Here is a 26,239-nt window from a genome sequence, read left to right as displayed (position 1 = left end):
CAGGCACATTCCCTCCTGGGGCGCTTCGTTCTCTTGCCTTAGCGCCCTGCTTTCTTTGGAGGCTGTTTGCGTCCAGCAGCACGCACAGCGGGAAGCTTCCTGCTTGTGCGCCTCCAACTCTCGGCAGATAGAAGCACCTGCTCTCGGTTTGTCCCGCGCATGGGAAGCAGCATGCTGCGTGCCCAGATTGCTTCCCGCTCTATCCTGCCTCGTGCGGGGTGGCTTCTGAACACACAGGCATGCCCAACATCAAACTGAGAGGGACTTTGCCTAAGAGTCAGGCAAGTGGTGACCAGAGCCAGGAATGTGCTGCAGTCTTCCCTCACAGGCAGAAGCACTCCTGGTGCGCCTAGAGCGCTTCCCTTAGCGCCCTGCTTTGTTTGGATGCTCTTGGAGCACAGCAGCACGCACAGCGGGAAGCTGCCCGCTGGCCAGCTCCAAGTCTCGGCAGAGAGAAGCGCAAGTGAGGCACCTGCTCTCGGTTTGTCCCGCGCATGGGAAGCAGCACGCTGCGTGCCCAGATTGCTTCCCGCTCTATCCTGCCTGCCTTGGGGCTACTTCTGAGCACGGAGGCATGCCTACAAGCAAGCAGAGATGGGCTTTGCCTAAGAGTCAGGGAAGTGGCGAGCGGAACAAGGCATGTGCTAAAACACCTTCCTTCGCAGGCACATTCCCTCCTGGGGCGCTTCGTTCTCTTGCCTTAGCGCCCTGCTTTCTTTGGAGGCTGTTTGCGTCCAGCAGCACGCACAGCGGGAAGCTTCCTGCTTGTGCGCCTCCAACTCTCGGCAGATAGAAGCACCTGCTCTCGGTTTGTCCCGCGCATGGGAAGCAGCATGCTGCGTGCCCAGATTGCTTCCCACTCTATCCTGCCTCGTGCGGGGTGGCTTCTGAACACACAGGCATGCCCAACATCAAACTGAGAGGGACTTTGCCTAAGAGTCAGGCAAGTGGTGACCAGAGCCAGGAATGTGCTGCAGTCTTCCCTCACAGGCAGAAGCACTCCTGGTGCGCCTAGAACGCTTCCCTTAGCGCCCTGCTTTGTTTGGATGCTCTTGGAGCACAGCAGCACGCAGAGCGGGAAGCTGCGCGCTGGCCAGCTCCAAGTCTCGGCAGAGAGAAGCGCAAGTGAGGCACCTGCTCTCGGTTTGTCCCGCGCATGGGAAGCAGCACGCTGCATGCCCCGATTGCTTCCCGCTCTATCCTGCCTTCCCTGGGGCTACTTCTGAGCACGGAGGCATGCCTACAAGCAAGCTGAGATGGGCTTTGCCTAAGAGTCAGGGAAGTGGCGAGCGGAACAAGGCATGTGCTAAAACACCTTCCTTCGCAGGCACATTCCCTCCTGGGGCGCTTCGTTCTCTTGCCTTAGCGCCCTGCTTTCTTTGGAGGCTGTTTGCGTCCAGCAGCACGCACAGCGGGAAGCTTCCTGCTTGTGCGCCTCCAACTCTCGGCAGACAGAAGCACCTGCTCTCGGTTTGTCCCGCGCATGGGAAGCAGCACGCTGCGTGCCCAGATTGCTTCCCGCTCTATCCTGCCTACCTTGGGGCTACTTCTGAGCACGGAGGCATGCCTACAAGCAAGCTGAGATGGGCTTTGCCTAAGAGTCAGGGAAGTGGCGAGCGGAACAAGGCATGTGCTAAAACACCTTCCTTCACAGGCACATTCCCTCCTGGGGCGCTTCGTTCTCTTGCCTTAGCGCCCTGCTTTCTTTGGAGGCTGTTTGCGTCCAGCAGCACGCACAGCGGGAAGCTTCCTGCTTGTGCGCCTCCAACTCTCGGCAGATAGAAGCACCTGCTCTCGGTTTGTCCCGCGCATGGGAAGCAGCATGCTGCGTGCCCAGATTGCTTCCCGCTCTATCCTGCCTCGTGCGGGGTGGCTTCTGAACACACAGGCATGCCCAACATCAAACTGAGAGGGACTTTGCCTAAGAGTCAGGCAAGTGGTGACCAGAGCCAGGAATGTGCTGCAGTCTTCCCTCACAGGCAGAAGCACTCCTGGTGCGCCTAGAGCGCTTCCCTTAGCGCCCTGCTTTGTTTGGATGCTCTTGGAGCACAGCAGCACGCACAGCTAGAAGCTGCGCGCTGGCCAGCTCCAAGTCTCGGCAGAGAGAAGCGCAAGTGAGGCACCTGCTCTCGGTTTGTCCCGCGCATGGGAAGCAGCACGCTGCGTGCCCAGATTGCTTCCCGCTCTATCCTGCCTGCCTTGGGGCTACTTCTGAGCACGGAGGCATGCCTACAAGCAAGCTGAGATGGGCTTTGCCTAAGAGTCAGGGAAGTGGCGAGCGGAACAAGGCATGTGCTAAAACACCTTCCCTCGCAGGCACATTCCCTCCTGGGGCGCTTCGTTCTCTTGCCTTAGCGCCCTGCTTTCTTTGGAGGCTGTTTGCGTCCAGCAGCACGCACAGCGGGAAGCTTCCTGCTTGTGCGCCTCCAACTCTCGGCAGATAGAAGCACCTGCTCTCGGTTTGTCCCGCGCATGGGAAGCAGCATGCTGCGTGCCCAGATTGCTTCCCGCTCTATCCTGCCTCGTGCGGGGTGGCTTCTGAACACACAGGCATGCCCAACATCAAACTGAGAGGGACTTTGCCTAAGAGTCAGGCAAGTGGTGACCAGAGCCAGGAATGTGCTGCAGTCTTCCCTCACAGGCAGAAGCACTCCTGGTGCGCCTAGAGCGCTTCCCTTAGCGCCCTGCTTTGTTTGGATGCTCTTGGAGCACAGCAGCACGCACAGCGGGAAGCTGCGCGCTGGCCAGCTCCAAGTCTCGGCAGAGAGAAGCGCAAGTGAGGCACCTGCTCTCGGTTTGTCCCGCGCATGGGAAGCAGCACGCTGCGTGCCCAGATTGCTTCCCGCTCTATCCTGCCTGCCTTGGGGCTACTTCTGAGCACGGAGGCACGCCTACAAGCAAGCTGAGATGGGCTTTGCCTAAGAGTCAGGCAAGTGGCGAGCGGAACAAGGCATGTGCTAAAACACCTTCCTTCGCAGGCACATTCCCTCCTGGGGCGCTTCGTTCTCTTGCCTTAGCGCCCTGCTTTCTTTGGAGGCTGTTTGCGTCCAGCAGCACGCACAGCGGGAAGCTTCCTGCTTGTGCGCCTCCAACTCTCGGCAGACAGAAGCACCTGCTCTCGGTTTGTCCCGCGCATGGGAAGCAGCACGCTGCGTGCCCAGATTGCTTCCCGCTCTATCCTGCCTACCTTGGGGCTACTTCTGAGCACGGAGGCATGCCTACAAGCAAGCTGAGATGGGCTTTGCCTAAGAGTCAGGGAAGTGGCGAGCGGAACAAGGCATGTGCTAAAACACCTTCCTTCGCAGGCACATTCCCTCCTGGGGCGCTTCGTTCTCTTGCCTTAGCGCCCTGCTTTCTTTGGAGGCTGTTTGCGTCCAGCAGCACGCACAGCGGGAAGCTTCCTGCTTGTGCGCCTCCAACTCTCGGCAGATAGAAGCACCTGCTCTCGGTTTGTCCCGCGCATGGGAAGCAGCATGCTGCGTGCCCAGATTGCTTCCCGCTCTATCCTGCCTCGTGCGGGGTGGCTTCTGAACACACAGGCATGCCCAACATCAAACTGAGAGGGACTTTGCCTAAGAGTCAGGCAAGTGGTGACCAGAGCCAGGAATGTGCTGCAGTCTTCCCTCACAGGCAGAAGCACTCCTGGTGCGCCTAGAGCGCTTCCCTTAGCGCCCTGCTTTGTTTGGATGCTCTTGGAGCACAGCAGCACGCACAGCTAGAAGCTGCGCGCTGGCCAGCTCCAAGTCTCGGCAGAGAGAAGCGCAAGTGAGGCACCTGCTCTCGGTTTGTCCCGCGCATGGGAAGCAGCACGCTGCGTGCCCAGATTGCTTCCCGCTCTATCCTGCCTGCCTTGGGGCTACTTCTGAGCACGGAGGCATGCCTACAAGCAAGCTGAGATGGGCTTTGCCTAAGAGTCAGGGAAGTGGCGAGCGGAACAAGGCATGTGCTAAAACACCTTCCCTCGCAGGCACATTCCCTCCTGGGGCGCTTCGTTCTCTTGCCTTAGCGCCCTGCTTTCTTTGGAGGCTGTTTGCGTCCAGCAGCACGCACAGCGGGAAGCTTCCTGCTTGTGCGCCTCCAACTCTCGGCAGATAGAAGCACCTGCTCTCGGTTTGTCCCGCGCATGGGAAGCAGCATGCTGCGTGCCCAGATTGCTTCCCGCTCTATCCTGCCTCGTGCGGGGTGGCTTCTGAACACACAGGCATGCCCAACATGAAACTGAGAGGGACTTTGCCTAAGAGTCAGGCAAGTGGTGACCAGAGCCAGGAATGTGCTGCAGTCTTCCCTCACAGGCAGAAACACTCCTGGTGCGCCTAGAGCGCTTCCCTTAGCGCCCTGCTTTGTTTGGTGCACAGCGACATGCACACCTAGAAGCTGCGCGCTGGCCAGCTCCAAGTCTCGGCAGAGAGAAGCGCAAGTGAGGCACCTGCTCTCGGTTTGTCCCGCGCATGGGAAGCAGCACGCTGCGTGCCCAGATTGCTTCCCGCTCTATCCTGCCTGCCTTGGGGCTACTTCTGAGCACGGAGGCACGCCTACAAGCAAGCTGAGATGGGCTTTGCCTAAGAGTCAGGCAAGTGGCGAGCGGAACAAGGCATGTGCTAAAACACCTTCCTTCGCAGGCACATTCCCTCCTGGGGCGCTTCGTTCTCTTGCCTTAGCGCCCTGCTTTCTTTGGAGGCTGTTTGCGTCCAGCAGCACGCACAGCGGGAAGCTTCCTGCTTGTGCGCCTCCAACTCTCGGCAGACAGAAGCACCTGCTCTCGGTTTGTCCCGCGCATGGGAAGCAGCACGCTGCGTGCCCAGATTGCTTCCCGCTCTATCCTGCCTACCTTGGGGCTACTTCTGAGCACGGAGGCATGCCTACAAGCAAGCTGAGATGGGCTTTGCCTAAGAGTCAGGGAAGTGGCGAGCGGAACAAGGCATGTGCTAAAACACCTTCCTTCACAGGCACATTCCCTCCTGGGGAGCTTCGTTCTCTTGCCTTAGCGCCCTGCTTTCTTTGGAGGCTGTTTGCGTCCAGCAGCACGCACAGCGGGAAGCTTCCTGCTTGTGCGCCTCCAACTCTCGGCAGATAGAAGCACCTGCTCTCGGTTTGTCCCGCGCATGGGAAGCAGCATGCTGCGTGCCCAGATTGCTTCCCGCTCTATCCTGCCTCGTGCGGGGTGGCTTCTGAACACACAGGCATGCCCAACAACAAACTAAGAGTCAGGCAAGTGGTGACCAGAGGCAGGAATGTGCTGCAGTCTTCCCTCACAGGCAGAAGCACTCCTGGTGCGCCTAGAGCGCTTCCCTTAGCGCCCTGCTTTGTTTGGATGCTCTTGGAGCACAGCAGCACGCACAGCTGGAAGCTGCGCGCTGGCCAGCTCCAAGTCTCGGCAGAGAGAAGCGCAAGTGAGGCACCTGCTCTCGGTTTGTCCCGCGCGTGGGAAGCAGCACGCTGCGTGCCCAGATTGCTTCCCGCTCTATCCTGCCTGCCTTGGGGCTACTTCTGAGCACGGAGGCATGCCTACAAGCAAGCTGAGATGGGCTTTGCCTAAGAGTCAGGGAAGTGGCGAGCGGAACAAGGCATGTGCTAAAACACCTTCCCTCGCAGGCACATTCCCTCCTGGGGCGCTTCGTTCTCTTGCCTTAGCGCCCTGCTTTCTTTGGAGGCTGTTTGCGTCCAGCAGCACGCACAGCGGGAAGCTTCCTGCTTGTGCGCCTCCAACTCTCGGCAGATAGAAGCACCTGCTCTCGGTTTGTCCCGCGCATGGGAAGCAGCATGCTGCGTGCCCAGATTGCTTCCCGCTCTATCCTGCCTCGTGCGGGGTGGCTTCTGAACACACAGGCATGCCCAACATCAAACTGAGAGGGACTTTGCCTAAGAGTCAGGCAAGTGGTGACCAGAGCCAGGAATGTGCTGCAGTCTTCCCTCACAGGCAGAAGCACTCCTGGTGCGCCTAGAGCGCTTCCCTTAGCGCCCTGCTTTGTTTGGATGCTCTTGGAGCACAGCAGCACGCACAGCGGGAAGCTGCCCGCTGGCCAGCTCCAAGTCTCGGCAGAGAGAAGCGCAAGTGAGGCACCTGCTCTCGGTTTGTCCCGCGCATGGGAAGCAGCACGCTGCGTGCCCAGATTGCTTCCCGCTCTATCCTGCCTGCCTTGGGGCTACTTCTGAGCACGGAGGCATGCCTACAAGCAAGCAGAGATGGGCTTTGCCTAAGAGTCAGGGAAGTGGCGAGCGGAACAAGGCATGTGCTAAAACACCTTCCTTCGCAGGCACATTCCCTCCTGGGGCGCTTCGTTCTCTTGCCTTAGCGCCCTGCTTTCTTTGGAGGCTGTTTGCGTCCAGCAGCACGCACAGCGGGAAGCTTCCTGCTTGTGCGCCTCCAACTCTCGGCAGATAGAAGCACCTGCTCTCGGTTTGTCCCGCGCATGGGAAGCAGCATGCTGCGTGCCCAGATTGCTTCCCACTCTATCCTGCCTCGTGCGGGGTGGCTTCTGAACACACAGGCATGCCCAACATCAAACTGAGAGGGACTTTGCCTAAGAGTCAGGCAAGTGGTGACCAGAGCCAGGAATGTGCTGCAGTCTTCCCTCACAGGCAGAAGCACTCCTGGTGCGCCTAGAACGCTTCCCTTAGCGCCCTGCTTTGTTTGGATGCTCTTGGAGCACAGCAGCACGCAGAGCGGGAAGCTGCGCGCTGGCCAGCTCCAAGTCTCGGCAGAGAGAAGCGCAAGTGAGGCACCTGCTCTCGGTTTGTCCCGCGCATGGGAAGCAGCACGCTGCGTGCCCCGATTGCTTCCCGCTCTATCCTGCCTTCCCTGGGGCTACTTCTGAGCACGGAGGCATGCCTACAAGCAAGCTGAGATGGGCTTTGCCTAAGAGTCAGGGAAGTGGCGAGCGGAACAAGGCATGTGCTAAAACACCTTCCTTCGCAGGCACATTCCCTCCTGGGGCGCTTCGTTCTCTTGCCTTAGCGCCCTGCTTTCTTTGGAGGCTGTTTGCGTCCAGCAGCACGCACAGCGGGAAGCTTCCTGCTTGTGCGCCTCCAACTCTCGGCAGACAGAAGCACCTGCTCTCGGTTTGTCCCGCGCATGGGAAGCAGCACGCTGCGTGCCCAGATTGCTTCCCGCTCTATCCTGCCTGCCTTGGGGCTACTTCTGAGCACGGAGGCATGCCTACAAGCAAGCTGAGATGGGCTTTGCCTAAGAGTCAGGGAAGTGGCGAGCGGAACAAGGCATGTGCTAAAACACCTTCCCTCGCAGGCACATTCCCTCCTGGGGCGCTTCGTTCTCTTGCCTTAGCGCCCTGCTTTCTTTGGAGGCTGTTTGCGTCCAGCAGCACGCACAGCGGGAAGCTTCCTGCTTGTGCGCCTCCAACTCTCGGCAGATAGAAGCACCTGCTCTCGGTTTGTCCCGCGCATGGGAAGCAGCATGCTGCGTGCCCAGATTGCTTCCCGCTCTATCCTGCCTCGTGCGGGGTGGCTTCTGAACACACAGGCATGCCCAACATCAAACTGAGAGGGACTTTGCCTAAGAGTCAGGCAAGTGGTGACCAGAGCCAGGAATGTGCTGCAGTCTTCCCTCACAGGCAGAAGCACTCCTGGTGCGCCTAGAGCGCTTCCCTTAGCGCCCTGCTTTGTTTGGATGCTCTTGGAGCACAGCAGCACGCACAGCTAGAAGCTGCGCGCTGGCCAGCTCCAAGTCTCGGCAGAGAGAAGCGCAAGTGAGGCACCTGCTCTCGGTTTGTCCCGCGCATGGGAAGCAGCACGCTGCGTGCCCAGATTGCTTCCCGCTCTATCCTGCCTGCCTTGGGGCTACTTCTGAGCACGGAGGCATGCCTACAAGCAAGCTGAGATGGGCTTTGCCTAAGAGTCAGGGAAGTGGCGAGCGGAACAAGGCATGTGCTAAAACACCTTCCCTCGCAGGCACATTCCCTCCTGGGGCGCTTCGTTCTCTTGCCTTAGCGCCCTGCTTTCTTTGGAGGCTGTTTGCGTCCAGCAGCACGCACAGCGGGAAGCTTCCTGCTTGTGCGCCTCCAACTCTCGGCAGATAGAAGCACCTGCTCTCGGTTTGTCCCGCGCATGGGAAGCAGCATGCTGCGTGCCCAGATTGCTTCCCACTCTATCCTGCCTCGTGCGGGGTGGCTTCTGAACACACAGGCATGCCCAACATCAAACTGAGAGGGACTTTGCCTAAGAGTCAGGCAAGTGGTGACCAGAGCCAGGAATGTGCTGCAGTCTTCCCTCACAGGCAGAAGCACTCCTGGTGCGCCTAGAACGCTTCCCTTAGCGCCCTGCTTTGTTTGGATGCTCTTGGAGCACAGCAGCACGCAGAGCGGGAAGCTGCGCGCTGGCCAGCTCCAAGTCTCGGCAGAGAGAAGCGCAAGTGAGGCACCTGCTCTCGGTTTGTCCCGCGCATGGGAAGCAGCACGCTGCGTGCCCCGATTGCTTCCCGCTCTATCCTGCCTTCCCTGGGGCTACTTCTGAGCACGGAGGCATGCCTACAAGCAAGCTGAGATGGGCTTTGCCTAAGAGTCAGGGAAGTGGCGAGCGGAACAAGGCATGTGCTAAAACACCTTCCTTCGCAGGCACATTCCCTCCTGGGGCGCTTCGTTCTCTTGCCTTAGCGCCCTGCTTTCTTTGGAGGCTGTTTGCGTCCAGCAGCACGCACAGCGGGAAGCTTCCTGCTTGTGCGCCTCCAACTCTCGGCAGACAGAAGCACCTGCTCTCGGTTTGTCCCGCGCATGGGAAGCAGCACGCTGCGTGCCCAGATTGCTTCCCGCTCTATCCTGCCTACCTTGGGGCTACTTCTGAGCACGGAGGCATGCCTACAAGCAAGCTGAGATGGGCTTTGCCTAAGAGTCAGGGAAGTGGCGAGCGGAACAAGGCATGTGCTAAAACACCTTCCTTCGCAGGCACATTCCCTCCTGGGGCGCTTCGTTCTCTTGCCTTAGCGCCCTGCTTTCTTTGGAGGCTGTTTGCGTCCAGCAGCACGCACAGCGGGAAGCTTCCTGCTTGTGCGCCTCCAACTCTCGGCAGATAGAAGCACCTGCTCTCGGTTTGTCCCGCGCATGGGAAGCAGCATGCTGCGTGCCCAGATTGCTTCCCGCTCTATCCTGCCTCGTGCGGGGTGGCTTCTGAACACACAGGCATGCCCAACATCAAACTGAGAGGGACTTTGCCTAAGAGTCAGGCAAGTGGTGACCAGAGCCAGGAATGTGCTGCAGTCTTCCCTCACAGGCAGAAGCACTCCTGGTGCGCCTAGAGCGCTTCCCTTAGCGCCCTGCTTTGTTTGGATGCTCTTGGAGCACAGCAGCACGCACAGCTAGAAGCTGCGCGCTGGCCAGCTCCAAGTCTCGGCAGAGAGAAGCGCAAGTGAGGCACCTGCTCTCGGTTTGTCCCGCGCATGGGAAGCAGCACGCTGCGTGCCCAGATTGCTTCCCGCTCTATCCTGCCTGCCTTGGGGCTACTTCTGAGCACGGAGGCATGCCTACAAGCAAGCTGAGATGGGCTTTGCCTAAGAGTCAGGGAAGTGGCGAGCGGAACAAGGCATGTGCTAAAACACCTTCCCTCGCAGGCACATTCCCTCCTGGGGCGCTTCGTTCTCTTGCCTTAGCGCCCTGCTTTCTTTGGAGGCTGTTTGCGTCCAGCAGCACGCACAGCGGGAAGCTTCCTGCTTGTGCGCCTCCAACTCTCGGCAGATAGAAGCACCTGCTCTCGGTTTGTCCCGCGCATGGGAAGCAGCATGCTGCGTGCCCAGATTGCTTCCCGCTCTATCCTGCCTCGTGCGGGGTGGCTTCTGAACACACAGGCATGCCCAACATGAAACTGAGAGGGACTTTGCCTAAGAGTCAGGCAAGTGGTGACCAGAGCCAGGAATGTGCTGCAGTCTTCCCTCACAGGCAGAAACACTCCTGGTGCGCCTAGAGCGCTTCCCTTAGCGCCCTGCTTTGTTTGGTGCACAGCAGCACGCACAGCGGGAAGCTGCGCGCTGGCCAGCTCCAAGTCTCGGCAGAGAGAAGCGCAAGTGAGGCACCTGCTCTCGGTTTGTCCCGTGCGTGGGAAGCAGCACGCTGCGTGCCCAGATTGCTTCCCGCTCTATCCTGCCTGCCTTGGGGCTACTTCTGAGCACGGAGGCATGCCTACAAGCAAGCTGAGATGGGCTTTGCCTAAGAGTCAGGGAAGTGGCGAGCGGAACAAGGCATGTGCTGCACACCTTCCCTCGCAGGCAAATTCCCTCCTGGGGCGATTCGTTCTCTTGCCTTAGCGCCCTGCTTTCTTTGGAGGCTGTTTGCGTCCAGCAGCACGCACAGCGGGAAGCTTCCTGCTTGTGCGCCTCCAACTCTCGGCAGATAGAAGCACCTGCTCTCGGTTTGTTCCGCGCATGGGAAGCAGCATGCTGCGTGCCCAGATTGCTTCCCGCTCTATCCTGCCTCGTGCGGGGTGGCTTCTGAACACACAGGCATGCCCAACATCAAACTGAGAGGGACTTTGCCTAAGAGTCAGGCAAGTGGTGACCAGAGCCAGGAATGTGCTGCAGTCTTCCCTCACAGGCAGAAGCACTCCTGGTGCGCCTAGAGCGCTTCCCTTAGCGCCCTGCTTTGTTTGGAGCACAGCGACATGCACACCTAGAAGCTGCGCGCTGGCCAGCTCCAAGTCTCGGCAGAGAGAAGCACAAGTGAGGCACCTGCTCTCGGTTTGTCCCGCGCGTGGGAAGCAGCACGCTGCGTGCCCAGATTGCTTCCCGCTCTATCCTGCCTGCCTTGGGGCTACTTCTGAGCACGGAGGCATGCCTACAAGCAAGCTGAGATGGGCTTTGCCTAAGAGTCAGGGAAGTGGCGAGCGGAACAAGGCATGTGCTAAAACACCTTCCCTCGCAGGCAAATTCCCTCCTGGGGCGCTTCGTTCTCTTGCCTTAGCGCCCTGCTTTCTTTGGAGGCTGTTTGCGTCCAGCAGCACGCACAGCGGGAAGCTTCCTGCTTGTGCGCCTCCAACTCTCGGCAGATAGAAGCACCTGCTCTCGGTTTGTCCCGCGCATGGGAAGCAGCATGCTGCGTGCTCAGATTGCTTCCCGCTCTATCCTGCCTCGTGCGGGGTGGCTTCTGAACACACAGGCATGCCCAACATCAAACTGAGAGGGACTTTGCCTAAGAGTCAGGCAAGTGGTGACCAGAGGCAGGAATGTGCTGCAGTCTTCCCTCACAGGCAGAAGCACTCCTGGTGCGCCTAGAGCGCTTCCCTTAGCGCCCTGCTTTGTTTGGATGCTCTTGGAGCACAGCAGCACGCACAGCGGGAAGCTGCGCGCTGGCCAGCTCCAAGTCTCGGCAGAGAGAAGCGCAAGTGAGGCACCTGCTCTCGGTTTGTCCCGCGCATGGGAAGCAGCACGCTGCGTGCCCAGATTGCTTCCCGCTCTATCCTGCCTGCCTTGGGGCTACTTCTGAGCACGGAGGCACGCCTACAAGCAAGCTGAGATGGGCTTTGCCTAAGAGTCAGGCAAGTGGCGAGCGGAACAAGGCATGTGCTAAAACACCTTCCTTCGCAGGCACATTCCCTCCTGGGGCGCTTCGTTCTCTTGCCTTAGCGCCCTGCTTTCTTTGGAGGCTGTTTGCGTCCAGCAGCACGCACAGCGGGAAGCTTCCTGCTTGTGCGCCTCCAACTCTCGGCAGACAGAAGCACCTGCTCTCGGTTTGTCCCGCGCATGGGAAACAGCATGCTGCGTGCCCAGATTGCTTCCCGCTCTATCCTGCCTCGTGCGGGGTGGCTTCTGAACACACAGGCATGCCCAACATCAAACTGAGAGGGACTTTGCCTAAGTGTCAGGCAAGTGGTGACCAGAGCCAGGAATGTGCTGCAGTCTTCCCTCACAGGCAGAAGCACTCCTGGTGCGCCTAGAGCGCTTCCCTTAGCGCCCTGCTTTGTTTGGATGCTCTTGGAGCACAGCAGCACGCACAGCTAGAAGCTGCGCGCTGGCCAGCTCCAAGTCTCGGCAGAGAGAAGCGCAAGTGAGGCACCTGCTCTCGGTTTGTCCCGCGCATGGGAAGCAGCACGCTGCGTGCCCAGATTGCTTCCCGCTCTATCCTGCCTGCCTTGGGGCTACTTCTGAGCACGGAGGCATGCCCACAAGCAAGCAGAGATGGGCTTTGCCTAAGAGTCAGGGAAGTGGCGAGCGGAACAAGGCATGTGCTGCACACCTTCCCTCGCAGGCACATTCCCTCCTGGGGCGCTTCGTTCTCTTGCCTTAGCGCCCTGCTTTCTTTGGAGGCTGTTTGCGTCCAGCAGCACGCACAGCGGGAAGCTTCCTGCTTGTGCGCCTCCAACTCTCGGCAGATAGAAGCACCTGCTCTCGGTTTGTCCCGCGCATGGGAAGCAGCATGCTGCGTGCCCAGATTGCTTCCCGCTCTATCCTGCCTCGTGCGGGGTGGCTTCTGAACACACAGGCATGCCCAACATCAAACTGAGAGGGACTTTGCCTAAGAGTCAGGCAAGTGGTGACCAGAGCCAGGAATGTGCTGCAGTCTTCCCTCACAGGCAGAAGCACTCCTGGTGCGCCTAGAGCGCTTCCCTTAGCGCCCTGCTTTGTTTGGATGCTCTTGGAGCACAGCAGCACGCACAGCGGGAAGCTGCGCGCTGGCCAGCTCCAAGTCTCGGCAGAGAGAAGCGCAAGTGAGGCACCTGCTCTCGGTTTGTCCCGCGCATGGGAAGCAGCACGCTGCGTGCCCAGATTGCTTCCCGCTCTATCCTGCCTGCCTTGGGGCTACTTCTGAGCACGGAGGCATGCCTACAAGCAAGCTGAGATGGGCTTTGCCTAAGAGTCAGGGAAGTGGCGAGCGGAACAAGGCATGTGCTAAAACACCTTCCTTCGCAGGCACATTCCCTCCTGGGGCGCTTCGTTCTCTTGCCTTAGCGCCCTGCTTTCTTTGGAGGCTGTTTGCGTCCAGCAGCACGCACAGCGGGAAGCTTCCTGCTTGTGCGCCTCCAACTCTCGGCAGATAGAAGCACCTGCTCTCGGTTTGTCCCGCGCATGGGAAGCAGCATGCTGCGTGCCCAGATTGCTTCCCGCTCCATCCTGCCTCATGTGGGGTGGCTTCTGAACACACAGGCATGCCCAACAACAAACTGAGAGGGACTTTGCCTAAGAGTCAGGCAAGTGGTGACCAGAGGCAGGAATGTGCTGCAGTCTTCCCTCACAGGCAGAAACACTCCTGGTGCGCCTAGAGCGCTTCCCTTAGCGCCCTGCTTTGTTTGGTGCACAGCAGCACGCACAGCGGGAAGCTGCGCGCTGGCCAGCTCCAAGTCTCGGCAGAGAGAAGCGCAAGTGAGGCACCTGCTCTCGGTTTGTCCCGTGCGTGGGAAGCAGCACGCTGCGTGCCCAGATTGCTTCCCGCTCTATCCTGCCTGCCTTGGGGCTACTTCTGAGCACGGAGGCACGCCTACAAGCAAGCTGAGATGGGCTTTGCCTAAGAGTCAGGGAAGTGGCGAGCGGAACAAGGCATGTGCTGCACACCTTCCCTCGCAGGCAAATTCCCTCCTGGGGCGCTTCGTTCTCTTGCCTTAGCGCCCTGCTTTCTTTGGAGGCTGTTTGCGTCCAGCAGCACGCACAGCGGGAAGCTTCCTGCTTGTGCGCCTCCAACTCTCGGCAGATAGAAGCACCTGCTCTCGGTTTGTCCCGCGCATGGGAAGCAGCATGCTGCGTGCCCAGATTGCTTCCCGCTCTATCCTGCCTCGTGCGGGGTGGCTTCTGAACACACAGGCATGCCCAACATCAAACTGAGAGGGACTTTGCCTAAGAGTCAGGCAAGTGGTGACCAGAGGCAGGAATGTGCTGCAGTCTTCCCTCACAGGCAGAAGCACTCCTGGTGCGCCTAGAGCGCTTCCCTTAGCGCCCTGCTTTGTTTGGATGCTCTTGGAGCACAGCAGCACGCACAGCGGGAAGCTGCGCGCTGGCCAGCTCCAAGTCTCGGCAGAGAGAAGCGCAAGTGAGGCACCTGCTCTCGGTTTGTCCCGCGCATGGGAAGCAGCACGCTGCGTGCCCAGATTGCTTCCCGCTCTATCCTGCCTGCCTTGGGGCTACTTCTGAGCACGGAGGCATGCCTACAAGCAAGCAGAGATGGGCTTTGCCTAAGAGTCAGGGAAGTGGCGAGCGGAACAAGGCATGTGCTAAAACACCTTCCTTCGCAGGCACATTCCCTCCTGGGGCGCTTCGTTCTCTTGCCTTAGCGCCCTGCTTTCTTTGGAGGCTGTTTGCGTCCAGCAGCACGCACAGCGGGAAGCTTCCTGCTTGTGCGCCTCCAACTCTCGGCAGATAGAAGCACCTGCTCTCGGTTTGTCCCGCGCATGGGAAGCAGCATGCTGCGTGCCCAGATTGCTTCCCACTCTATCCTGCCTCGTGCGGGGTGGCTTCTGAACACACAGGCATGCCCAACATCAAACTGAGAGGGACTTTGCCTAAGAGTCAGGCAAGTGGTGACCAGAGCCAGGAATGTGCTGCAGTCTTCCCTCACAGGCAGAAGCACTCCTGGTGCGCCTAGAACGCTTCCCTTAGCGCCCTGCTTTGTTTGGATGCTCTTGGAGCACAGCAGCACGCAGAGCGGGAAGCTGCGCGCTGGCCAGCTCCAAGTCTCGGCAGAGAGAAGCGCAAGTGAGGCACCTGCTCTCGGTTTGTCCCGCGCATGGGAAGCAGCACGCTGCGTGCCCCGATTGCTTCCCGCTCTATCCTGCCTTCCCTGGGGCTACTTCTGAGCACGGAGGCATGCCTACAAGCAAGCTGAGATGGGCTTTGCCTAAGAGTCAGGGAAGTGGCGAGCGGAACAAGGCATGTGCTAAAACACCTTCCTTCGCAGGCACATTCCCTCCTGGGGCGCTTCGTTCTCTTGCCTTAGCGCCCTGCTTTCTTTGGAGGCTGTTTGCGTCCAGCAGCACGCACAGCGGGAAGCTTCCTGCTTGTGCGCCTCCAACTCTCGGCAGACAGAAGCACCTGCTCTCGGTTTGTCCCGCGCATGGGAAGCAGCACGCTGCGTGCCCAGATTGCTTCCCGCTCTATCCTGCCTACCTTGGGGCTACTTCTGAGCACGGAGGCATGCCTACAAGCAAGCAGAGATGGGCTTTGCCTAAGAGTCAGGGAAGTGGCGAGCGGAACAAGGCATGTGCTAAAACACCTTCCTTCGCAGGCACATTCCCTCCTGGGGCGCTTCGTTCTCTTGCCTTAGCGCCCTGCTTTCTTTGGAGGCTGGTTGCGTCCAGCAGCACGCACAGCGGGAAGCTTCCTGCTTGTGCGCCTCCAACTCTCGGCAGATAGAAGCACCTGCTCTCGGTTTGTCCCGCGCATGGGAAGCAGCATGCTGCGTGCCCAGAATGCTTCCCGCTCTATCCTGCCTCGTGCGGGGTGGCTTCTGAACACACAGGCATGCCCAACATCAAACTGAGAGGGACTTTGCCTAAGAGTCAGGCAAGTGGTGACCAGAGCCAGGAATGTGCTGCAGTCTTCCCTCACAGGCAGAAGCACTCCTGGTGCGCCTAGAGCGCTTCCCTTAGCGCCCTGCTTTGTTTGGATGCTCTTGGAGCACAGCAGCACGCAGAGCGGGAAGCTACGCGCTGGCCAGCTCCAAGTCTCGGCAGAGAGAAGCGCAAGTGAGGCACCTGCTCTCGGTTTGTCCCGCGCATGGGAAGCAGCACGCTGCGTGCCCCGATTGCTTCCCGCTCTATCCTGCCTTCCCTGGGGCTACTTCTGAGCACGGAGGCATGCCTACAAGCAAGCTGAGATGGGCTTTGCCTAAGAGTCAGGGAAGTGGCGAGCGGAACAAGGCATGTGCTAAAACACCTTCCTTCGCAGACACATTCCCTCCTGGGGCCCTTCGTTCTCTTGCCTTAGCGCCCTGCTTTCTTTGGAGGCTGTTTGCGTCCAGCAGCACGCACAGCGGGAAGCTTCCTGCTTGTGCGCCTCCAACTCTCGGCAGATAGAAGCACCTGCTCTCGGTTTGTCCCGCGCATGGGAAGCAGCATGCTGCGTGCCCAGATTGCTTCCCGCTCTATCCTGCCTCGTGCGGGGTGGCTTCTGAACACACAGGCATGCCCAACATCAAACTGAGAGGGACTTTGCCTAAGAGTCAGGCAAGTGGTGACCAGAGCCAGGAATGTGCTGCAGTCTTCCCTCACAGGCAGAAGCACTCCTGGTGCGCCTAGAGCGCTTCCCTTAGCGCCCTGCTTTGTTTGGATGCTCTTGGAGCACAGCAGCACGCACAGCTGGAAGCTGCGCGCTGGCCAGCTCCAAGTCTCGGCAGAGAGAAGCGCAAGTGAGGCACCTGCTCTCGGTTTGTCCCGCGCATGGGAAGCAGCACGCTGCGTGCCCAGATTGCTTCCCGCTCTATCCTGCCTGCCTTGGGGCTACTTCTGAGCACGGAGGCATGCCTACAAGCAAGCAGAGATGGGCTTTGCCTAAGAGTCAGGGAAGTGGCGAGCGGAACAAGGCATGTGCTAAAACACCTTCCTTCGCAGGCACATTCCCTCCTGGGGCGCTTCGTTCTCTTGCCTTAGCGCCCTGCTTTCTTTGGAGGCTGTTTGCGTCCAGCAGCACGCACAGCGGGAAGCTTCCTGCTTGTGCGCCTCCAACTCTCGGCAGATAGAAGCACCTGCTCTCGGTTTGTCCCGCGCATGGGAAGCAGCATGCTGCGTGCCCAGATTGCTTCCCACTCTATCCTGCCTCGTGCGGGGTGGCTTCTGAACACACAGGCATGCCCAACATCAAACTGAGAGGGACTTTGCCTAAGAGTCAGGCAAGTGGTGACCAGAGCCAGGAATGTGCTGCAGTCTTCCCTCACAGGCAGAAGCACTCCTGGTGCGCCTAGAGCGCTTCCCTTAGCGCCCTGCTTTGTTTGGATGCTCTTGGAGCACAGCAGCACGCACAGCGGGAAGCTGCGCGCTGGCCAGCTCCAAGTCTCGGCAGAGAGAAGCGCAAGTGAGGCACCTGCTCTCGGTTTGTCCCGCGCATGGGAAGCAGCACGCTGCGTGCCCCGATTGCTTCCCGCTCTATCCTGCCTTCCCTGGGGCTACTTCTGAGCACGGAGGCATGCCTACAAGCAAGCTGAGATGGGCTTTGCCTAAGAGTCAGGCAAGTGGCGAGCGGAACAAGGCATGTGCTAAAACACCTTCCTTCGCAGGCACATTCCCTCCTGGGGCGCTTCGTTCTCTTGCCTTAGCGCCCTGCTTTCTTTGGAGGCTGTTTGCGTCCAGCAGCACGCACAGCGGGAAGCTTCCTGCTTGTGCGCCTCCAACTCTCGGCAGACAGAAGCACCTGCTCTCGGTTTGTCCCGCGCATGGGAAGCAGCACGCTGCGTGCCCAGATTGCTTCCCGCTCTATCCTGCCTACCTTGGGGCTACTTCTGAGCACGGAGGCATGCCTACAAGCAAGCTGAGATGGGCTTTGCCTAAGAGTCAGGGAAGTGGCGAGCGGAACAAGGCATGTGCTAAAACACCTTCCTTCGCAGGCACATTCCCTCCTGGGGCGCTTCGTTCTCTTGCCTTAGCGCCCTGCTTTCTTTGGAGGCTGTTTGCGTCCAGCAGCACGCACAGCGGGAAGCTTCCTGCTTGTGCGCCTCCAACTCTCGGCAGATAGAAGCACCTGCTCTCGGTTTGTCCCGCGCATGGGAAGCAGCATGCTGCGTGCCCAGATTGCTTCCCGCTCTATCCTGCCTCGTGCGGGGTGGCTTCTGAACACACAGGCATGCCCAACATCAAACTGAGAGGGACTTTGCCTAAGAGTCAGGCAAGTGGTGACCAGAGCCAGGAATGTGCTGCAGTCTTCCCTCACAGGCAGAAGCACTCCTGGTGCGCCTAGAGCGCTTCCCTTAGCGCCCTGCTTTGTTTGGATGCTCTTGGAGCACAGCAGCACGCACAGCGGGAAGCTGCGCGCTGGCCAGCTCCAAGTCTCGGCAGAGAGAAGCGCAAGTGAGGCACCTGCTCTCGGTTTGTCCCGCGCATGGGAAGCAGCACGCTGCGTGCCCAGATTGCTTCCCGCTCTATCCTGCCTGCCTTGGGGCTACTTCTGAGCACGGAGGCATGCCTACAAGCAAGCTGAGATGGGCTTTGCCTAAGAGTCAGGGAAGTGGCGAGCGGAACAAGGCATGTGCTAAAACACCTTCCTTCGCAGGCACATTCCCTCCTGGGGCGCTTCGTTCTCTTGCCTTAGCGCCCTGCTTTCTTTGGAGGCTGTTTGCGTCCAGCAGCACGCACAGCGGGAAGCTTCCTGCTTGTGCGCCTCCAACTCTCGGCAGATAGAAGCACCTGCTCTCGGTTTGTCCCGCGCATGGGAAGCAGCACGCTGCATGCCCAGATTGCTTCCCGCTCTATCCTGCCTACCTTGGGGCTACTTCTGAGCACGGAGGCATGCCTACAAGCAAGCTGAGATGGGCTTTGCCTAAGAGTCAGGGAAGTGGCGAGCGGAACAAGGCATGTGCTAAAACACCTTCCTTCGCAGGCACATTCCCTCCTGGGGCGCTTCGTTCTCTTGCCTTAGCGCCCTGCTTTCTTTGGAGGCTGTTTGCGTCCAGCAGCACGCACAGCGGGAAGCTTCCTGCTTGTGCGCCTCCAACTCTCGGCAGATAGAAGCACCTGCTCTCGGTTTGTCCCGCGCATGGGAAGCAGCATGCTGCGTGCCCAGATTGCTTCCCGCTCTATCCTGCCTCGTGCGGGGTGGCTTCTGAACACACAGGCATGCCCAACATCAAACTGAGAGGGACTTTGCCTAAGAGTCAGGCAAGTGGTGACCAGAGCCAGGAATGTGCTGCAGTCTTCCCTCACAGGCAGAAGCACTCCTGGTGCGCCTAGAGCGCTTCCCTTAGCGCCCTGCTTTGTTTGGATGCTCTTGGAGCACAGCAGCACGCACAGCGGGAAGCTGCGCGCTGGCCAGCTCCAAGTCTCGGCAGAGAGAAGCGCAAGTGAGGCACCTGCTCTCGGTTTGTCCCGCGCATGGGAAGCAGCACGCTGCGTGCCCAGATTGCTTCCCGCTCTATCCTGCCTGCCTTGGGGCTACTTCTGAGCACGGAGGCATGCCTACAAGCAAGCTGAGATGGGCTTTGCCTAAGAGTCAGGCAAGTGGCGAGCGGAACAAGGCATGTGCTAAAACACCTTCCTTCGCAGGCACATTCCCTCCTGGGGCGCTTCGTTCTCTTGCCTTAGCGCCCTGCTTTCTTTGGAGGCTGTTTGCGTCCAGCAGCACGCACAGCGGGAAGCTTCCTGCTTGTGCGCCTCCAACTCTCGGCAGACAGAAGCACCTGCTCTCGGTTTGTCCCGCGCATGGGAAGCAGCATGCTGCGTGCCCAGATTGCTTCCCGCTCTATCCTGCCTCGTGCGGGGTGGCTTCTGAACACACAGGCATGCCCAACAACAAACTAAGAGTCAGGCAAGTGGTGACCAGAGCCAGGAATGTGCTGCAGTCTTCCCTCACAGGCAGAAGCACTCCTGGTGCGCCTAGAGCGCTTCCCTTAGCGCCCTGCTTTGTTTGGATGCTCTTGGAGCACAGCAGCACGCACAGCGGGAAGCTGCGCGCTGGCCAGCTCCAAGTCTCGGCAGAGAGAAGCGCAAGTGAGGCACCTGCTCTCGGTTTGTCCCGCGCATGGGAAGCAGCACGCTGCGTGCCCAGATTGCTTCCCGCTCTATCCTGCCTGCCTTGGGGCTACTTCTGAGCACGGAGGCATGCCTACAAGCAAGCTGAGATGGGCTTTGCCTAAGAGTCAGGGAAGTGGCGAGCGGAACAAGGCATGTGCTAAAACACCTTCCCTCGCAGGCACATTCCCTCCTGGGGCGCTTCGTTCTCTTGCCTTAGCGCCCTGCTTTCTTTGGAGGCTGTTTGCGTCCAGCAGCACGCACAGCGGGAAGCTTCCTGCTTGTGCGCCTCCAACTCTCGGCAGATAGAAGCACCTGCTCTCGGTTTGTCCCGCGCATGGGAAGCAGCATGCTGCGTGCCCAGATTGCTTCCCGCTCTATCCTGCCTCGTGCGGGGTGGCTTCTGAACACACAGGCATGCCCAACATCAAACTGAGAGGGACTTTGCCTAAGAGTCAGGCAAGTGGTGACCAGAGCCAGGAATGTGCTGCAGTCTTCCCTCACAGGCAGAAGCACTCCTGGTGCGCCTAGACCGCTTCCCTTAGCGCCCTGCTTTGTTTGGATGCTCTTGGAGCACAGCAGCACGCACAGCGGGAAGCTGCGCGCTGGCCAGCTCCAAGTCTCGGCAGAGAGAAGCGCAAGTGAGGCACCTGCTCTCGGTTTGTCCCGCGCATGGGAAGCAGCACGCTGCGTGCCCAGATTGCTTCCCGCTCTATCCTGCCTGCCTTGGGGCTACTTCTGAGCACGGAGGCATGCCTACAAGCAAGCAGAGATGGGCTTTGCCTAAGAGTCAGGGAAGTGGCGAGCGGAACAAGGCATGTGCTAAAACACCTTCCTTCGCAGGCACATTCCCTCCTGGGGCGCTTCGTTCTCTTGCCTTAGCGCCCTGCTTTCTTTGGAGGCTGTTTGCGTCCAGCAGCACGCACAGCGGGAAGCTTCCTGCTTGTGCGCCTCCAACTCTCGGCAGATAGAAGCACCTGCTCTCGGTTTGTCCCGCGCATGGGAAGCAGCATGCTGCGTGCCCAGATTGCTTCCCACTCTATCCTGCCTCGTGCGGGGTGGCTTCTGAACACACAGGCATGCCCAACATCAAACTGAGAGGGACTTTGCCTAAGAGTCAGGCAAGTGGTGACCAGAGCCAGGAATGTGCTGCAGTCTTCCCTCACAGGCAGAAGCACTCCTGGTGCGCCTAGAACGCTTCCCTTAGCGCCCTGCTTTGTTTGGATGCTCTTGGAGCACAGCAGCACGCAGAGCGGGAAGCTGCGCGCTGGCCAGCTCCAAGTCTCGGCAGAGAGAAGCGCAAGTGAGGCACCTGCTCTCGGTTTGTCCCGCGCATGGGAAGCAGCACGCTGCGTGCCCCGATTGCTTCCCGCTCTATCCTGCCTTCCCTGGGGCTACTTCTGAGCACGGAGGCATGCCTACAAGCAAGCTGAGATGGGCTTTGCCTAAGAGTCAGGGAAGTGGCGAGCGGAACAAGGCATGTGCTAAAACACCTTCCTTCGCAGGCACATTCCCTCCTGGGGCGCTTCGTTCTCTTGCCTTAGCGCCCTGCTTTCTTTGGAGGCTGTTTGCGTCCAGCAGCACGCACAGCGGGAAGCTTCCTGCTTGTGCGCCTCCAACTCTCGGCAGACAGAAGCACCTGCTCTCGGTTTGTCCCGCGCATGGGAAGCAGCACGCTGCGTGCCCAGATTGCTTCCCGCTCTATCCTGCCTACCTTGGGGCTACTTCTGAGCACGGAGGCATGCCTACAAGCAAGCTGAGATGGGCTTTGCCTAAGAGTCAGGGAAGTGGCGAGCGGAACAAGGCATGTGCTAAAACACCTTCCTTCGCAGGCACATTCCCTCCTGGGGCGCTTCGTTCTCTTGCCTTAGCGCCCTGCTTTCTTTGGAGGCTGTTTGCGTCCAGCAGCACGCACAGCGGGAAGCTTCCTGCTTGTGCGCCTCCAACTCTCGGCAGATAGAAGCACCTGCTCTCGGTTTGTCCCGCGCATGGGAAGCAGCATGCTGCGTGCCCAGATTGCTTCCCGCTCTATCCTGCCTCGTGCGGGGTGGCTTCTGAACACACAGGCATGCCCAACATCAAACTGAGAGGGACTTTGCCTAAGAGTCAGGCAAGTGGTGACCAGAGCCAGGAATGTGCTGCAGTCTTCCCTCACAGGCAGAAGCACTCCTGGTGCGCCTAGAGCGCTTCCCTTAGCGCCCTGCTTTGTTTGGATGCTCTTGGAGCACAGCAGCACGCACAGCGGGAAGCTGCGCGCTGGCCAGCTCCAAGTCTCGGCAGAGAGAAGCGCAAGTGAGGCACCTGCTCTCGGTTTGTCCCGCGCATGGGAAGCAGCACGCTGCGTGCCCAGATTGCTTCCCGCTCTATCCTGCCTGCCTTGGGGCTACTTCTGAGCACGGAGGCATGCCTACAAGCAAGCAGAGATGGGCTTTGCCTAAGAGTCAGGGAAGTGGCGAGCGGAACAAGGCATGTGCTAAAACACCTTCCTTCGCAGGCACATTCCCTCCTGGGGCGCTTCGTTCTCTTGCCTTAGCGCCCTGCTTTCTTTGGAGGCTGTTTGCGTCCAGCAGCACGCACAGCGGGAAGCTTCCTGCTTGTGCGCCTCCAACTCTCGGCAGATAGAAGCACCTGCTCTCGGTTTGTCCCGCGCATGGGAAGCAGCACGCTGCATGCCCAGATTGCTTCCCGCTCTATCCTGCCTACCTTGGGGCTACTTCTGAGCACGGAGGCATGCCTACAAGCAAGCTGAGATGGGCTTTGCCTAAGAGTCAGGGAAGTGGCGAGCGGAACAAGGCATGTGCTAAAACACCTTCCTTCGCAGGCACATTCCCTCCTGGGGCGCTTCGTTCTCTTGCCTTAGCGCCCTGCTTTCTTTGGAGGCTGTTTGCGTCCAGCAGCACGCACAGCGGGAAGCTTCCTGCTTGTGCGCCTCCAACTCTCGGCAGACAGAAGCACCTGCTCTCGGTTTGTCCCGCGCATGGGAAGCAGCATGCTGCGTGCCCAGATTGCTTCCCGCTCTATCCTGCCTCGTGCGGGGTGGCTTCTGAACACACAGGCATGCCCAACAACAAACTAAGAGTCAGGCAAGTGGTGACCAGAGCCAGGAATGTGCTGCAGTCTTCCCTCACAGGCAGAAGCACTCCTGGTGCGCCTAGAGCGCTTCCCTTAGCGCCCTGCTTTGTTTGGATGCTCTTGGAGCACAGCAGCACGCACAGCGGGAAGCTGCGCGCTGGCCAGCTCCAAGTCTCGGCAGAGAGAAGCGCAAGTGAGGCACCTGCTCTCGGTTTGTCCCGCGCATGGGAAGCAGCATGCTGCGTGCCCAGATTGCTTCCCGCTCTATCCTGCCTCGTGCGGGGTGGCTTCTGAACACACAGGCATGCCCAACATCAAACTGAGAGGGACTTTGCCTAAGAGTCAGGCAAGTGGTGACCAGAGCCAGGAATGTGCTGCAGTCTTCCCTCACAGGCAGAAGCACTCCTGGTGCGCCTAGAGCGCTTCCCTTAGCGCCCTGCTTTGTTTGGATGCTCTTGGAGCACAGCAGCACGCACAGCGGGAAGCTGCGCGCTGGCCAGCTCCAAGTCTCGGCAGAGAGAAGCGCAAGTGAGGCACCTGCTCTCGGTTTGTCCCGCGCATGGGAAGCAGCACGCTGCGTGCCCAGATTGCTTCCCGCTCTATCCTGCCTGCCTTGGGGCTACTTCTGAGCACGGAGGCATGCCTACAAGCAAGCTGAGATGGGCTTTGCCTAAGAGTCAGGGAAGTGGCGAGCGGAACAAGGCATGTGCTAAAACACCTTCCTTCGCAGGCACATTCCCTCCTGGGGCGCTTCGTTCTCTTGCCTTAGCGCCCTGCTTTCTTTGGAGGCTGTTTGCGTCCAGCAGCACGCACAGCGGGAAGCTTCCTGCTTGTGCGCCTCCAACTCTCGGCAGACAGAAGCACCTGCTCTCGGTTTGTCCCGCGCATGGGAAGCAGCATGCTGCGTGCCCAGATTGCTTCCCGCTCTATCCTGCCTCGTGCGGGGTGGCTTCTGAACACACAGGCATGCCCAACAACAAACTAAGAGTCAGGCAAGTGGTGACCAGAGCCAGGAATGTGCTGCAGTCTTCCCTCACAGGCAGAAGCACTCCTGGTGCGCCTAGAGCGCTTCCCTTAGCGCCCTGCTTTGTTTGGATGCTCTTGGAGCACAGCAGCACGCACAGCTGGAAGCTGCGCGCTGGCCAGCTCCAAGTCTCGGCAGAGAGAAGCGCAAGTGAGGCACCTGCTCTCGGTTTGTCCCGCGCATGGGAAGCAGCACGCTGCGTGCCCAGATTGCTTCCCGCTCTATCCTGCCTGCCTTGGGGCTACTTCTGAGCACGGAGGCATGCCTACAAGCAAGCTGAGATGGGCGTTGCCTAAGAGTCAGGGAAGTGGCGAGCGGAACAAGGCATGTGCTAAAACACCTTCCTTCGCAGGCACATTCCCTCCTGGGGCGCTTCGTTCTCTTGCCTTAGCGCCCTGCTTTCTTTGGAGGCTGTTTGCGTCCAGCAGCACGCACAGCGGGAAGCTTCCTGCTTGTGCGCCTCCAACTCTCGGCAGATAGAAGCACCTGCTCTCGGTTTGTCCCGCGCATGGGAAGCAGCATGCTGCGTGCCCAGATTGCTTCCCGCTCTATCCTGCCTCGTGCGGGGTGGCTTCTGAACACACAGGCATGCCCAACATCAAACTGAGAGGGACTTTGCCTAAGAGTCAGGCAAGTGGTGACCAGAGCCAGGAATGTGCTGCAGTCTTCCCTCACAGGCAGAAGCACTCCTGGTGCGCCTAGAGCGCTTCCCTTAGCGCCCTGCTTTGTTTGGATGCTCTTGGAGCACAGCAGCACGCACAGCGGGAAGCTGCGCGCTGGCCAGCTCCAAGTCTCGGCAGAGAGAAGCGCAAGTGAGGCACCTGCTCTCGGTTTGTCCCGCGCATGGGAAGCAGCACGCTGCGTGCCCCGATTGCTTCCCGCTCTATCCTGCCTTCCCTGGGGCTACTTCTGAGCACGGAGGCATGCCTACAAGCAAGCTGAGATGGGCTTTGCCTAAGAGTCAGGCAAGTGGCGAGCGGAACAAGGCATGTGCTAAAACACCTTCCTTCGCAGGCACATTCCCTCCTGGGGCGCTTCGTTCTCTTGCCTTAGCGCCCTGCTTTCTTTGGAGGCTGTTTGCGTCCAGCAGCACGCACAGCGGGAAGCTTCCTGCTTGTGCGCCTCCAACTCTCGGCAGACAGAAGCACCTGCTCTCGGTTTGTCCCGCGCATGGGAAGCAGCACGCTGCGTGCCCAGATTGCTTCCCGCTCTATCCTGCCTACCTTGGGGCTACTTCTGAGCACGGAGGCATGCCTACAAGCAAGCTGAGATGGGCTTTGCCTAAGAGTCAGGGAAGTGGCGAGCGGAACAAGGCATGTGCTAAAACACCTTCCTTCGCAGGCACATTCCCTCCTGGGGCGCTTCGTTCTCTTGCCTTAGCGCCCTGCTTTCTTTGGAGGCTGTTTGCGTCCAGCAGCACGCACAGCGGGAAGCTTCCTGCTTGTGCGCCTCCAACTCTCGGCAGATAGAAGCACCTGCTCTCGGTTTGTCCCGCGCATGGGAAGCAGCATGCTGCGTGCCCAGATTGCTTCCCGCTCTATCCTGCCTCGTGCGGGGTGGCTTCTGAACACACAGGCATGCCCAACATCAAACTGAGAGGGACTTTGCCTAAGAGTCAGGCAAGTGGTGACCAGAGCCAGGAATGTGCTGCAGTCTTCCCTCACAGGCAGAAGCACTCCTGGTGCGCCTAGAGCGCTTCCCTTAGCGCCCTGCTTTGTTTGGATGCTCTTGGAGCACAGCAGCACGCACAGCGGGAAGCTGCGCGCTGGCCAGCTCCAAGTCTCGGCAGAGAGAAGCGCAAGTGAGGCACCTGCTCTCGGTTTGTCCCACGCATGGGAAGCAGCACGCTGCGTGCCCAGATTGCTTCCCGCTCTATCCTGCCTGCCTTGGGGCTACTTCTGAGCACGGAGGCATGCCTACAAGCAAGCTGAGATGGGCTTTGCCTAAGAGTCAGGGAAGTGGCGAGCGGAACAAGGCATGTGCTAAAACACCTTCCTTCGCAGGCACATTCCCTCCTGGGGCGCTTCGTTCTCTTGCCTTAGCGCCCTGCTTTCTTTGGAGGCTGTTTGCGTCCAGCAGCACGCACAGCGGGAAGCTTCCTGCTTGTGCGCCTCCAACTCTCGGCAGATAGAAGCACCTGCTCTCGGTTTGTCCCGCGCATGGGAAGCAGCACGCTGCATGCCCAGATTGCTTCCCGCTCTATCCTGCCTACCTTGGGGCTACTTCTGAGCACGGAGGCATGCCTACAAGCAAGCTGAGATGGGCTTTGCCTAAGAGTCAGGGAAGTGGCGAGCGGAACAAGGCATGTGCTAAAACACCTTCCTTCGCAGGCACATTCCCTCCTGGGGCGCTTCGTTCTCTTGCCTTAGCGCCCTGCTTTCTTTGGAGGCTGTTTGCGTCCAGCAGCACGCACAGCGGGAAGCTTCCTGCTTGTGCGCCTCCAACTCTCGGCAGATAGAAGCACCTGCTCTCGGTTTGTCCCGCGCATGGGAAGCAGCATGCTGCGTGCCCAGATTGCTTCCCGCTCTATCCTGCCTCGTGCGGGGTGGCTTCTGAACACACAGGCAT

The sequence above is a fragment of the Rhea pennata genome, chromosome 6 (assembly GCF_028389875.1).
Source record: "Rhea pennata isolate bPtePen1 chromosome 6, bPtePen1.pri, whole genome shotgun sequence".
Lineage (NCBI taxonomy): Eukaryota > Metazoa > Chordata > Aves > Rheiformes > Rheidae > Rhea > Rhea pennata.
This window is presented reverse-complemented; position numbering follows the sequence as displayed.